Genomic DNA, 15087 nt, shown 5'->3' with positions numbered 1-15087 from the left:
AGTTTCTTAGTCCTGAGGAATGCTGCCCTTGGCAAGCCTCCCTGGCTATAAACAGGGAGCATTTACTCTCACAAACACTGCAGGGGCCTGGATGACTTTTTATGTTACCTTGTGACTGTATCATAGAGTGGTTAGACTAATCCTTTAAGCTGTACTAAAACTTTACCTTTACTTCAGGTTCACTCTGAAAGAATCCTGACTGTCAAAAATTAAAAAGAATGACTAATAAGGAAAAAAAATAGCTGGTGGGGAGAATGACATGAATAAAGATAAGACTGAATTAGCAATTGTGTATGGAAAAGTCAAAGGATAAAATGTTCAAACTTATTGAGCTAATTCTAAAATACTGATCCTGGAAAGAAGATGAATTTTAATAGCATTGATGGATGAAACAGTTGAAATTTATTATTAAAGTCAACACTTTGAAATGCCTATGGCCTATAATTTTTTTTTTTTTGACTGGATGGAAATTAGTTCTCTGGCCTGATAAAGTTAGCAAAGGAAAAAAATGCAAGCATCACAGAAGTATGTAACACAGACACAAAGAGCATGCTTCAAGTCCTAACAATTCTAAAACCTCTTTTATGAAGGTCATGAAGAAGTCTCCAGCCAAGAAGGAAATGGCATCTCTGGCAACAATTACTTAAAACAAAGGAATAGTCACTAACCTTTCTGATTGCCTTTGGCCATTTGGCTACCTTGACACTGAGAGGAAATCTGAAAGTTTCACAAATATCTCTTGACTTTTTTACTTAGTGGAGTCTTGTTTACCTTTCTAACATGATAACAAGGTTCCTAATAAGTACCTCTGGAGATTCTTCTCCAGTGTCTTATCTATTAGTATCCTCAATTATCCATGCACACATTTGAGGGTACCATCCAGATACATACATAACACAAAATGCTGGTCATCTGCAGGACAGTCTTTGTTAGCAAACAACTCTAAGTTCCTAAAATACACACATTAACATAACAGAAGCATGGACCCAGAACAGAGTTTGAGAGAAATTCTGTGTTATTTCTTTCCCATTATGGTTAGTTATAGGATATTGAATATATTTCCCTGTGTTATACATTAGGACTTTGTTGTTTATCCATTCTATATAAAATACTTTTCATCTGCTAATCCCAAACTCCCAATCATCCCTCTCCCCAACCCCTTCCCCTTGGCAACCACAGGTCTATTCTCTATATCTGTGAGTCTGTACCAATTTGGTAGATAGGAAAAGGGTTCATTTGTATCATATTTTAGACTTGATTGCACATATAACTGATATCATGTGTATTTGTCTTTCACTTTCTGAATTACTTCACTTAGTATGATAATCTTCAGGTTTGTCCATGTAGCTGCAAATGGCATTATTTCATTATTTTCATGACTGAGTAATATTCCATTGGATGGAGAGATCAATAGATAGTACATCATCTTTATCCATTTATCTGTCAATGGACATTTAGGTTGTTTCCCATGTCTTGGGTATCATAAATAGTTCTAAAACTAACAAAGGAGTGCACGTATCTTTTCAAATTATGGTTTTGTCTGCATATACGCCCCAAAGTAGGATTGCTGAAGAGAAATTCAAAAAATGAGGGAATTGGAGTTGCTCTATGAGGACCATCCTACCTCTCACATTGTTTGACTTAATAACCACTTCAGTGGAATATAAAGTAGAAGAAGAAACAAATGTCAAGAGAAATATAATGTTAAGAGCTTCATTAACTCAGTTGGCTAGAACCCAGTGGAAATGACCCTGAGAGCATAGAACCAGAGATGTGATTGTTTCCTGGGCCTATTTGCCTCAACACACCTTCCCTGTGACTCTGCTCAGGGGTGGATGGTGGTGCTCAGTCATGTCCAATTCTTTGTGACCCCATGGACTGCAGCCTGCCAGGATCTTCTGTCCATAGGATTTCCCAGGCAAGAATACTGGAATGGGTTGCCATTTCCTTCTCCAGGAGATCTTCCTGACCCAGTGATCAAACCTGCATCTCCTGCATTGGCAGGTAGATTCTTTACCACTGCACCACTTGGGAAGCCCCATTAACGCCCTCAAAAATCATTCCTTTTGATCATGGGGGAAACAGCATGAGCAAATCAGTAAAATAAATTCTCCCTGAAAGGAACAGAGTAGAAATCTGCATTATCCATCTCATTATCAGGTATTTCACTAAAGAACTGTCCTTCAGATAATAGAAACAAGGTACAAAATACAGCACTTGCCTAACTCATCTCCATTCGCATAGCATGCTGAATACACATAACCAGGAAACTCTCATGGTTGTGGATACCTGGGCAATTAGGCTCCCACCAATTGAGTTATACATTCACCAAAAGCCAGTATTATTAATTATTCACAAGCTTGTTGATGCCAGGTCTACTTTGCATATTATATAAAATGGTGATCATAGTATACACATGCAAAGAGAAAAAAAAAGATTTATTTCCATGAAAATTAAATTGCAATTCAATGAAGATAAATTACTTTTTAAAGGTTTTCTTGTAAATAAAATAAAAGGTGTCAAATTAGATGAGGGTGAAACAGTCATAAAAGATTGGTTGAGAACAGGAGTCAGAAACATTCAGAAGGACTCCACACTCAAATTTCATAACAAGTGTTTTTTAAATTGCTCTTTTACTTCAAAGAAACCAAAACTGGAAATCATAGAGGATGCATTATGCTGTGGTTTTAGTGAAAGACAAAACCAGTAGTATGCAAGAGCCAGCTGGGACTGGCTCACAAGGCCAATTATCAAGTTTTCAGTGATTTGGTGGGCCTGTTGTTAAACATTGTCATCATTAATAACTTAGATTTAAGTGATACAAACTTAGATTTAAGTAAATTACATTTTAAAACAAACTTATTAAATACTGAAGATCAGTCATTTCCTATATTTTACACTTTACAGTTATCTATATTCTTCAGTTTACTTACACGTACTCTTGTTGTAGAGTGGAAATATAATGTAATGCTCTACCACTACACATTTCTTTTCAATTCTACTTTCAGTGCCATGGTAGTAGCTTAAAAGTGAACGCAATGGGAGTATTTACACCACAGAAAGCATCAACACAACAGTCAGGGCTATTCTTTTTCCAGAGAGTTGGTTGTCAAATGTGTATCAGCATACCACTAAACAGAAGTGAAATCGAGTAAGTGGAAGCATATTCAAAGAAAAATCCTTGTCCATAAAGCAGAAGGCTAACAAATGAACACGCACATATCAACAAGTCTTAAGTTAAAATAAAAATGTTACAATGCGTGTGTACATACATGTATTGTATATATTAATAAACATACACACACACACACATATATATATTTTTTCCCTACCTTAATTTTTTCAATTAACCTACAACTATTTGCACCAATGACTCAATGGACATGAATTTGAGCAAACTCTGGGAGATAGTGGAGGACAGAGGAGACTGACATGCTACAGTCCATGGGGTCACAAAGAATCAGACTCAACTTAGTGACTGAACAACAACAACAATTATTGGTCCTGATTCAGATTAGGGCTTCTACCAGAGCCAATGAAACAGTAGAACAAATTTTTATAACTTTCTGGAAAGTAGTGTGGCAACATTTATTGAAAGATTTGAAAATTTATATTCCTTCTCCCCAAAACTTCACTTCTTTAATGTAAGAAAAGTATAAAGGATACAGTCAAATATGTAACAAAATGCTCATCATATTGTTTAAAATAACAATACACAAATACATAAATAAATAAACAAACTAAATGTGCAGCAGTGGGGAAATGATTAAATAAATCATAATACCTCTATATAGTAAAACATAATATAACAAGCAAAATCATGTTTCAAAGAACGTTTAATGAGTAGGAAGAAATCCACCAAATATTAATAGTGGTTATCAATGGATGGTGGGACTTAAATTGATTCCATGTTTTATATAAGTAATGCACATGCATTATTGAAATGTTAGAAAATAGAGATAAATAAAAATATGAAGCTAATGATCATTCATAACTCCACAAAACAAAAACAACTATTTTTTTTTCTTTTTTAGTTTTTTATTTTTTTAATTTTAAAATCTTTAATTCTTACATGCGTTCCCAAACATGAACCCCCCTCCCACCTCCCTCCCCATAACATCTCTCTGGGTCATCTCTTGGTTTTCTTCTTGAAGGTTTTTTTGCTTATATGCACCTGCACACATTTTTAATCCAAAGTGGTATTATAGGGTGCATATTATTTTGTAATTTTTTTCATAATAAATCTTAAAATATTCATGGATAAATTTTATTTTCTTATTTACAATTTTCTGTATTTTCCAAACTTCTTTTTAAAATAAAGAGCATAAAATAGCTTATCTCCTAAGATGGTCCTCAGAGAACTATGCCTGTGAATCTTGGCTGGCTGGGTAACTATTTCTAACCAAAGAATAAAGCAGTAGAGGCAGGGTGTAAATTACAAAGTCTAAGATTTAGAAAGTCCTAAAAGCTTCCATTTTTGTGCTTTTGGGAGCTGTAAGCCACCATGTAGAAAACTCATGGAGAAACTGAAAAAAGAGATCACAAATGGAGAGAAAAGCCAAGGTTACATGGAGAGAAGAGGCTCAACTTCGTCAGTGTCCTAGGTGAGTCCAGCCTTGCAGCCACGCCCTCCAGGGCATGGAAGTGGAGCCATCTCAGATTCTCTAACCCAGTGAAGGCTAAGATGACTGAAGTCTCAGTACATGAACCAGAAGAAACATCCATTTGAGGCCAAATTATTCACAAAAAGATGATAAATAAAATGTTGCTGTTTAAGGCACTAAGTTTTGGGGTTGTGAAGACGAAGAAATAACCAAAACAGAACATGTGTTATTCATATAATATGAAAAAACAACATCATTTTTAAAGGCATTATAGTGCATTTGTACATGCAGTTTTGCATGCACACACACACAAACACACAACACACACAACCTATTTCCTGCTTGAATATCTAATTGCTCCTGTCCAGTACATACTCTACTCTCTCTGACATGCACCGAATTTCACATTTCAGATGCAATCTGTGTGAAAGAAAGATAAATTTCTGACATTGTAAATTATCTATTGAATGTGAATTTAAAAACCACACAGACTGATGTGGATATTTCTTTTTATATAAGGAAACGGAGACTGATCGAAATTAGTGACTACTCTAAGCTTACCCAGTCTTGTGGCCACTGATGCGTTTTCCAAATTTGCTGGCATATTGAGGGCAGCACTCAATGGACATGAGTTTGAACAAGCTCCAGGAGTTGGTCATGGACAGGGAAGCCTGGTGTGCAGCAGTCCACTGAGTTGCAAAGAGTCAGACATGACTCAGCAATTGAGCTGAACTAATGTTACCCAAGTCACATGGGTAGTTAACAGCTAAGTTAGCACTGGTTCCCAGGTCAATGGGCGTCCCAGGTGGCACTAGTGGTAAAGAATCTGCTTACCAGTGCAGGAGTCATAAGAGACATGGGTTCAATCCCTGGATCCAGAAGATTCCCTGAAGAAGAGCATGGCAACCTACTCCAGGATTCTTGCCCGGAGAATGCTATGGACAAGGGACAGACCATATGTTTGCAGAGTCGGACACACCTGAAGTGACTTACCACACACACATCGAGCTCAATGCCCCTTCCTCTACAATACATTGTTTCTTTCAAAATAGTGGAATTAAAAATACTTATCTACCAGAAGACATATGTAGTCCCTGTGCTGTGTGCTGTGCTTAGTCGCTCAGTCGGGTCTGACTCTTTGTGACCCCATGCACCGTAGCCCACCAAGCTCTTCTGTCCACAGGGATTCTCCAGGCAAGAATACTGGAATGCGTTGCCAGGCCCTCCTCAAGGAATCTTCCCAACCCAGGGATCGAACCCAGGCCTCCCGCATTGCAGGCAGATTCTTTACTCTCTGAGCCACCACAGAAGCCCATGTAGTTCCCACTTAACTAAAAATAAGAATTAAAATTTTAAAGAATAGCCAGGTCTTCAGGGATTTCTAAGCTGAGAGATTTGGGTAGGCCAGAGAAGTTCAGATAGGTTGCAAAAAATAAGGATAATGAAAAATAATCTAAGGATAAGCACTGAAAACATTACTGCTTGGAGTGAAGGCCACAGGACAGAGAATCTACTTGCTTATCCACCTAGCACTAGTCATTTAAAATTATGAGCCAGCCATGCCCACGTGAACACAGTCGGAGGTGACATGAAGAATGCCAAAAGCTGAGGGGATGCAGAAGAAGATACTGGAAAGAGAGAAAAGGAAAAATAAGAAAATCAAAATGAGAAAAAAATATATATATATAATGAACTAATCCCTACTTCTTCATGTCCTGTGAACCATGACATACTAAAGAAATACTTCTAAGGAAAGGGAGACTGATTCACCAACAGGTTACCCATGAACCACAGTAAGACAGCTCTTTCTTTTTATAGCTTCTTCATACTAACCTAGTAAGGCACTGCAGAGCTGGAAGGTACCAAATTCTAACTTTCCCTCTGCTTTTCTTCCCAGGGGCAATATCTAATGTTAATGTTTTAAATAAGCAATATGCCCTTAACAGGACACAACTAGAGGAAAAAAGGCCACTCCAATTTTCTTATTTCTTCTGTACCGAGAAATCTAGTCATTTCATTATGTATGTCTGGGAAGGTCAAAAGACACACTGGTTGGTAATAATTCTTTTCCTCTGTCCTCAAAATGAGATTGTCAGCGTGATCACTGATCTATATGGACACCAAGAAGGGGGCTAAGAAGGTCAGCAGTGTCAAAGGCAGAACATTTACAAAATGTTTAGACTTGAAAAGAGCTCTCTGGCTTCCGAAAGCCATCAGAGATGAATACCAAACCTGATAGACACGTGCACGCTTCACTGATGCCAACGTACTGACTTCATCATGAGGAGCTTTCCTTGCTGCAGTAACAGCAGATGCCCATAACATAGACCCTGCACCATATCCACAATAAGCTGGGAAAAATCATATTTTTTAGGATAGTGAAATTGAAGCTATTTCCTTCATTTTCTCAGTGCAATAAGTCTATTAAGCTTCCACACAGTACCCAATAAAATCATGTAACACAAATGCTATGCCCTTATCAGACTGCCGAAGGGAAGATTCTAAGCTTCCTTTGGTGGAATCCTGATAATCAGATGGCAGGTGTGATCTGTAGTTTTCCCACCTTTGCTGACCTTTCCCTGTGGGCTGAATTTGTGTGGGAGCTCCAGCCCAAGGTTCCTTAAATGGTACTTACATGGACCACTATTTGTCCTGTCCAGTGTTTTTCAGACTTGTCAGAGCAAAGTGCTTCCTAATCTCACCTGCTTGTGCATGGTTCCTATTAACAGGAGAGAAATTGCACTTAGCCTAAGAGTTCCAAAAATAGGGCACAATGAGGTGATTGATTATACAAAGACCTAATTAAACTCGGTGACATCTTTCAGCCTTCTCTCAGGGAGGAAAAAGAAAAAAACAATTGCTTTAATATCGTGTGCTACCCCTCCCTCTTTTGAAAGGGACTCTGAGTTTTATCTTTCCAGGTTGTTTATTTCCATACAGATCCTTGACTTTCTTACTTTTTTCCTTAAGAAACAAGGTGAGTTTTCTAAGAGCCTTCTGAATAACATCAGAAAAACCCAGAGACGGTTTGCCTGTGTCCTCTCACACCCATAAACTAGCACAGGAAAAAGAGGCTTCTCTTCAAGAAAGGAGTCTCACTTCCCAGAAACCAAAAGGATTCGAGGTTCAGAATCTGCTGTATGAATATACTTCAGTGAGAATGCAAAATGCTTAAATTCTCACTATTTGTGAACACTGTAAGAGGCGTGATGAGGGCATTGTACTGCCAGAGTCTCACTTTCTATAGGGACAGGTGAAAATAATCAAAGACTGCACTCTCTATGCCATGTCTAGTTGACTCAGTTTCTCCTTTAAGAAGAAATAAAACAAGGTCCTACTACATAGCATAGGAAACTACATTCAGCATCTTATACTAAACTATAATAAAAAGGAACATGAAAAATATATATATTGATAACTGAATCACTTTGCTATAAAACAGAAATTAATATAACATTGTAAATCAACTATACTTCAAAAAATTAATTTTGAAGAATAAGTAAGTAAAATAGAAGAAGAAATTATCTGTTTTCCCTTTATCCCAGAGCAAGAGTTTCATCATAAAATTGCAGAATTTAGAGTTTAAAGAGCCAGTGGAGCCTCTCAACACAGATCAAAACCTTATAAACACTTCCCTTAAATTCTCTTAACCAAAAAAAAAGCCTTGTTATTTTCATTATTTCTTTGAAAAATTAAATGATCTTCTGAGGGACCTGCAATGACGACCCTAGAAGGGCAAAAATGCTGTTTACACACAGGACAAGTATAGCAAGAAATAGAATACCAACACCCTTGCAGTACACCTGAGTGCTGACCTGAAGGGCTGCATTTATTAGAAAGGGCACTGATATATGCACTACATTTATAAAATGAACCCATCATCAAAAGCTCCAGGGTGTGTGCATGTGCAAAACATTAAAGCATGACCAAAAAAGTTTAAAAAGGAACGTGTAAGGCTTAATTCCAAATCTAATAAAACACTACCTCTACATCTTCCCCGTTGGCTCAGAGGCTAAAGCGCCTGCCCGCAATGCGGGAGACCCAGGTTGGATCCCTGGGTCGGGAAGTTCCCCTGGAGAAGGAAATGGCAACCCACTCCAGTATTCTTGCCTGGAGAATCCCATGGATGGAAGAGCCTGGTGGGCTACAGTTCATGGGGTTGCAAAGAGTTGGACACAACTGAGCGAGCTCACTTCACTTCACTATAGGCAGGGTCCTGACTATATAACCTTTGTATTTGGGACTTCCCTGGTGGCTTAGATGGTAAAGCGTCTGTCTACAATGCGGGAGACCCGGGTTCGATCCCTGGGTCAGGAAGATCCGCTGGAGAAGGAAATGGCAATCCACTCCAGTACTATTGCCTGGAATATCCCGTGGACAGAGGAGCCTGGTAGGCTACAGTCAATGGGGTCGCAAAGAGTCGGACACGACTGAGTCATGTTCCTGTTCCTGTTCTACATTTTCAGAGAAACAGGAAGAGCACTTCCCTGGCTTTTTAGAGCCATCCTCAACTGCGGAATTATGATACATCATTATATCTCAAATTAGTTTTGAGGTGTGCTACAAGTAATATGTTCCAATAATATTTTTAAGAGGAAAGTCTGTAAGTGATTTGTTTAGCCAATTCATAATTATCCTCATTCACTTTCTTTCCAATATGCTTTCTTGAGTAGAAAAGTTGGGTGAGGTGAGGTTACAACTTCTTCCCAGAGGGTTTTCCCTTGTACACAAGAATCAATTCATTTATTCATTCACTTAACAAATGCTTTTTAAGTTTCTATAATGTTCCTGGCTGTATGCCAGGTATTATATATACAAAGATGATTAAAACAAGGCCTTTGGCCATTGGAGAGCCCATAGGTGTGGTGTGGGAGACAGAGATATAAATGAATAAGTGCAATCCAAAGGGATGAATGCTAATACAAGTAAATGCAAAGTGAAAAAGAAATACTGGAAAGGAAACTTTTTCTGGATGAGTCCAGGAAGACTCCACACAATTAGGTTAGTTGAGCTAGGTCTCACAGGATTACTAGGAGTTTACTCAGACAGAGGAAGAGGGAGATGACACAGACAATAACCTAAATGTCAACCACCAGATGAATGGATGAAGAAGATACTTATTCTTCCAATAAAGAAGATGTGGATGATATGGGCTTCTCAGGTGGCACAGTGGTAAAGACTCTGCCTGCCAATGCAGTAGACCCAGGTTGGATCCCTGGGTTGGGAAGATCCCTTGGAGAAGGAAATGGCAAGCCACTACAGTATCCTTGCCTGTACAGTTGCATGGACAGAGGAGCCTGGCAGGCTACAGTTCGTGGGGCAGCAAAGAGTAGGACACAACTGAGCAACTGAGCAGTGAGAGCACTGATATATATGACTGCATGTTTTTAGCTAGGGTGATTTAATAGGCACTGATATTGTTAATTTAAGAAAGAGAATGCAGAAAGAAGAAGAGGTTTCATGGAGAGAAGATAATGAGTTTTGTTCTGTACATTTTAGATCTGAGATGTCAATGGGTCATTCAGGCAGAACCATTCAAGAGAGAGACAGATGCAACCAGATTTCACAAAATAAGTCTGGGTGACCAAAACAGATAGAGACCCATTGATGTATAGGTTGCAGCTAAAATTGGAGGACTGGGTAAAATCACTCCCGCCCCCTCCAAAAAAGGTGAAAACAGAAAGGAATCTCAGCCAGAACTCCAAAGAGCACCAAGCCTTGTGGGGGAAGGGGGATAGAGGGGTGGGGAAAGCAGAGAAAAAGGTGGCACTGGACAGAAAGAAACAAAAAGAGATACTGTGCTTCAGACAGAGTTTTAAGGAGGAAATTGTCAACAATACTGCATACCAAAGAAAATTAAAATGAGCACTGGATTTAGCAAAGAAAGAGTTATAAAAAGCTATTAGAGTAGTTTCAATAGCATGATGGAAGCCAGAACTCCATTAGGCCAAGAGATCTGAAGATCAGGCAAGGGAATTTAAAAGATAAGATCAAAAAAGAATATATATATATGACTCACTTTGCTGTACACCTGAAACTAACACAAAATTGTAAACCAACTATACTTCAATTTAAAAAAAAAAAAGATAAAACACTAGTGGCGCTAGTGGTAAAGAATCCGCCTGCCAATGCAGGAGATATGGTGGATTCCATCTTGGGTTGGGAAGATTCCCCTGGAGAAGGAAATGGCAACCCACTCCAGTATTCTTGCCTACAGAATTTCATAGATAAAGGAGCCTGGCCGGCTACAGTCAGTCCATGGGGTCGCAGAGTCGGACGTGACTAAAGCGGCTAAGCACCTTCCATAGAAACAATTGTTCCTTCCGCTTTCATCTGGAGGATGGGTACAAACATGTTAATGAAGGTGCAGGGGTGCAGGAACGGAAAGAAACGTGTCTTTTCACTACAATCCTTTGTGCCAGTTATTAAGCTGCAGGTATTAAGTTATAGCCTCTCACACTCACCTTCTTGTTCTCCTTTGATGCCTTCGGATGCTGCTGCGGCTGGCACTGCAAACAACGGTCTCGCTGCTTCATTTGCCGCTGATGCCCCACTAGACGCTGAGACTAGGGGGCGCTCAAGGAAAGCTGAGGGGCGGCCAGGAGAGAAGGCCAGACTCCTTCCAGTTTGCTTCCAGTCCAAACCTTCCTCAAAATGGCCCTTCACTGAGGCTGTTGCGTCCCCTCCTTGATAATCTCCGTGCCAGCTCTGTATGGACCCTGCTCCAAGATGCCAGGTTCTGAGAACCCAGATCTCCTTCTGCTCTCTGTGCCCTGAGAGTGATAAGTAACTACTTCCCGAAATAGGGAGCAACACGGAAGGAACATGTTTGGAGGAGAAAACTCCAGCGTTAGGTTCGGAACAAGATAGTTTGATACCTTTGAGATTAATATTGTACTTAAACAATGCTCTGATGCTCCAGGTGTGTTTGAATCCTCATTTATTAAATTGACCTCATAATAGATATATATCTGTATAGATATAGATGACTAGCCTGTCATGGATAAGAAACTACCCACTGTGTTGTGAGATTTTGTTTTCTCTTTAGAGATAGCACTGGAATGAACAAGCAGATTTGTGCTGGTACTTGTACTGTTTCCAATTGGTTATCTGACCTTGAACAAGTGCTCTCTTCCTTCTCTCAAGATTAGTTCTCATATTTTGAAAACGTTGACATTCATTGTCCTTTGATGGTCGCCCTGAAAAATCATTACTGTTGTTCGTGGCAGAAGGTAGAGAAATATGGGAATCGGCAAGAGAGGTGGAGGTGAGGGGATCTTGCATGACTACTTCTAAGAGTAAAAGTTGGTATTTTGTTGTAGAAAAGGCACTCTGCTAAAATAGTAAGTCGCTTTTTGCTTGAGAGGTAAGACAACGCAGTGGTTAAGAACACTGAGATGTCAAACCAACTTGCCATATTCTTTTCAGACTGACTTTTCAATCCTGTGTCTACCACATCTTGGTTCTGAGGTGATAAGTTCATCTTAAATGATGATGAGCTTTCTCATGCTCAGCTTCATCATCATTACAGTCAGTATACACCTCTTTTATAAAAAGGATGTGGTTGCTGGATATGAAGCAATCAGAACAACTGCATGCAGGATAAGGAGCTTTATCTGTTTATTGACACTACCTTAAAAAGCCACACTTCCATGGCTCCATGTGGAAAGATATGTTTCAGTCTGAACAGGGATCCACAGAGAGATGCTATTATTTTTTGATTATTTTATATTCTTCTGGTATTGAAGAATGTGTCAAAACCTTTCTTACCCATTGGTGGATTCATTTGGAAAGAACAAAATGTTTCTGGATTCTATCAAATTATATATAGTAAAAGAAAAACTCCTGGTGAATACTGAGTTAATATATTTGCTTTCCTCACACCTGTATTAAGAGGAAAGCACCTTCTGGATTTTTTTTTAAGATGCTGGTATATACTTCACAGATGTCAAGGGGAAAAAGAAAAGGATGGTACATCAGGCTCTATATCAAATATAAGAAACTATATTCATAGATGCATGAGTGATGGGTTTTTTTTTATTCATTACAGGGTTCATTTGCATAGAATACTGTGGCACACAGACCGGTTTTCCTCCTGAAGATATTGCATTTCTTAGCATCCAGTGAAAGTGGATGGAAAAAATTAAGAGCAAGACCATCTTTCTAACATAAAGAAGACAATTGTTTAAACTCCCCATGCTTACTTTCTAAATATTATTCTGCTGTGCTAGCTCATCTCTGGCCCTTAAAATAGAATTTTGCAAGCACCACTTATATCTTCATGTCAGTCCTTTACTACAAAACAAATGAAAATTAAACATGCAGTCCTTGGGTTTGAAAACTTCAGGATAGATTTCTAAGACCCAAAGTAGGTTCATGGTTCATACATAGGTTCTCCATCCTTCCCACACCTACATAGCCAATCTCACAAGCAAATTTTTCCCTATCATTGAAACATTTAAATAATGCAGCTGCTTCTAGGTCCTGAAGGTGCCAGGTTATAAATTAGGCTTCATTGGTAATTGCATTAACTTTTTCAGAATATTTTTTAAGTGTCTGGTTCAAAGATAATATGTTATATAAGAAAAGGAGTAGGAGGAAAGAAGTGGTAGAAACAGTATTTGAACCAGTTTTCAAATATGTCTGCTTTGAATGACTAATGCGATGTTCCAAGGTTGAATTTTGCCATTAAATGCTTTGCTCTAACAACGTATTTACAACCTATACTCAAAGTGAAAAGTTGAAAATGTGGAGGATATGAGACAGCAACAAATCTTTATTTCAAAACTTTTATGCAGGCTTTTAAGAACCAGCCTTAAAGTTAAATGCTAGCTGTTGCATATTCTATATTCTAGGTGGAATAATAAATAGGTTTTCATGTTCTGTGCTAAAAAATAAAAAAAAAAAAATCTGTGATTTTCGTCATCAAAGAGAAATCCTGTGGTGAGATATTTAACTGTAACACTTTGGGCATAAGCTTTTGCATTTCCATTGTCTATATTGGTCAAATGAATAATGTTTCTTTGTTTTTTAAAGAAAACATAATCATAGTAAACAATATGTTTTTTTTCCCCCCTTGGATGAAAGACTGTAATACCTATCCTCTTTTTTACAAACATTTATAGTTGTCAAAATGCTCTCCCTTATATTTCACATCCAGTTGAACTTCCTAATATTCCGAGTGTGATAGTTAACAGGATTCTTCCCCTTTTATAGGTGGAAGATGACCTGAGCCTCAGAGAGATTGTGAATAACTTGCCCAAGGTCATGTGATATATCTATTTATTATTAGTTGATTACAAGTAAAATAAACTCAAATTGACTTAAGGAATAAACAAGTTGTTCATTAATTCATGTAACTTCCCTGGTGGCTCATACGGTAAAGCGTCTCTCTACAATGCAGGAGACCTGGGTTCGATCCCTGGGTCAGGAAGATCCGCTGAAGAAGGAAATGGCAATCTACTCCAGTACTATTGCCTGGAAAATCCCATGGACAGAGGAGCCTGGTAGGCTACAGTCCATGGGGTCGCAAAGAGTCGGGCACGGCTGAGCGATGTTCCTATTCCTATTCCCAAAGTCTAAGGGAGTAGAGGATAAAGAAGGAAGGGGGTGTGTGCCTTTGCCTAGAGCCACATCCAGGCTTCCCAGGTGGCTCTATTGGTAAATAACCTACTTGCCAATGCACAAGATGCAGGAGATGCGGGTTCGATCCCTGGGTCAGAAAGATCTGCCGGAGGAGGGCATGGCAAGCCACTCCAGCATTCTTGCCTGGAGATTCGTTAGACAGCCGAGCCTGGCGGGATACAGTCACAAAGAGTCGGACACAACTGAAACAATTTAGCACAAATACACGCATAGCCAGATCCAGAAGCTGAATTATGTCATCACCTCTCATTCACTTATCTCAGTCACTGAGCTCTGCTATTCTCCACATTTGCTTTGTTCTTAGACAAACTTGATCCTGGTTATAGAGAGGTGACGGACAACCATTAGTTTCAGTCATACATCCCATTTTCTCAACAGACAGAGGATTTCATTTTTCCCAGTTGAGTCTCATCAGTATGGCATTAGCCAGAGAGAAGGGATATGGCGATTGGCGAGACCTATGTCCCATGTCTTCCTTTGGAAGTGCAGAGGAGGATGGGGAGGATTGTTAGCCATACCTCAAGCCCCATGGAATAATAACAGGAAAGAAGTAATTTGCTACAAGGAAAATCAGCTGACCAGAAAAAAAAAAATGTTAAGCAAGCAACAGAACTACACATAACTATTAAACAAAACAGCAAGGATCCAAAGTGAAGTTCAGTGAAATTCAAAGCGTTCCCTCTTTCCACTCTATTATGCTGCCTCCATATATCATATGACAAATATTACTTCGTACACGATTTGCTCAGTATACTTATAACTCAAAAATGATCATAAGATCTGTTAGTGCTCCAATAGAAAATCGCTACACTGCTTATAAATAGTGATAATGAGAATG

At 38.8% G+C, this 15087-nt stretch overlaps 1 pseudogene; it reads right to left on the bottom strand.

Annotated features, from left to right (window-relative positions):
• The window catches only part of LOC102190669, a 61244-nt pseudogene that overhangs the window by 15180 nt on the left and 30977 nt on the right, over window positions 1-15087 (bottom strand).

The sequence above is a fragment of the Capra hircus genome (assembly GCF_001704415.2).
Source record: "Capra hircus breed San Clemente chromosome X unlocalized genomic scaffold, ASM170441v1, whole genome shotgun sequence".
Lineage (NCBI taxonomy): Eukaryota > Metazoa > Chordata > Mammalia > Artiodactyla > Bovidae > Capra > Capra hircus.
Note: the sequence above shows the minus strand (reverse complement) of the source record. Positions and strands in the feature narration are given on the sequence as shown.